Genomic DNA, 709 nt, shown 5'->3' on the forward strand with positions numbered 1-709 from the left:
ACATGCACATTCTGCCATTTTACAAAGAGGTTAATCTGTGAACTGCCTGCCACACTTCGTAAATTATTTCCAGCTAGCCCTTCAAGCATGCTGTTGCAGGTGGCAGGTGTGGGAACCAGTGATGGGACCATCATTAAATTATCCCAGTTTTAAACTATGTGCAGTTAACCAAGTGTCTCTCAATAGTATTAAATACACCAATTTATCAATACCAGAACAGCAGGAGGTCACTGGGTCCCCTGGAGCCTATTCATTTAGATCATGGCTCCATCTACTCCTCTTGGTGTGCTCGCTTCGGCAGCACATATACTAAAATTGGAACGATACAGAGAAGATTAGCATGGCCGCTGCGCAAGGATGACATGCAAATTCGTGAAGCGTTTCATATTTTAAATGTTCTGGACTCCTGGTCGGCCCGTGGCAGATGGATCCCCTACCCAAGGACCAGCATCCTCTACCTGGGGGTCCATCTCTGCCCCGCTGAGGAATCCTGGCCAGCGAACTGGCAGGAATTGGAGACAAAAGTCACCGCTCGCCTGCAGCACTGGACAGGACTGCTCCGAGTGCTGTCTTACTGGGGTCAAGTCCTGGTCATAAACCAGCTGATCGCCGTCATGTTGTGGTATTGGCTGGTCACTTTGACCCCTCCCCCGGACATTGTCACAAAAATCCATAAATTGTTAGTCGACTTCTTCTGCGACAAAAGATT

At 48.4% G+C, this 709-nt stretch overlaps 1 non-coding gene across 1 annotated transcript; it reads left to right on the forward strand.

Moving 5' to 3' along the window:
• The first annotated feature begins 285 nt into the window (after positions 1 to 285).
• On the forward strand, positions 286 to 392 carry LOC121283674. The gene has a single exon (XR_005944323.1). It is a non-coding gene; the product is annotated as a U6 spliceosomal RNA (small nuclear RNA).
• The last annotated feature ends 317 nt before the right edge of the window (positions 393 to 709 follow it).

This window comes from Carcharodon carcharias, chromosome 10, assembly GCF_017639515.1.
Source record: "Carcharodon carcharias isolate sCarCar2 chromosome 10, sCarCar2.pri, whole genome shotgun sequence".
In the NCBI taxonomy this organism is placed as follows: Eukaryota; Metazoa; Chordata; class Chondrichthyes; order Lamniformes; family Lamnidae; genus Carcharodon; species Carcharodon carcharias.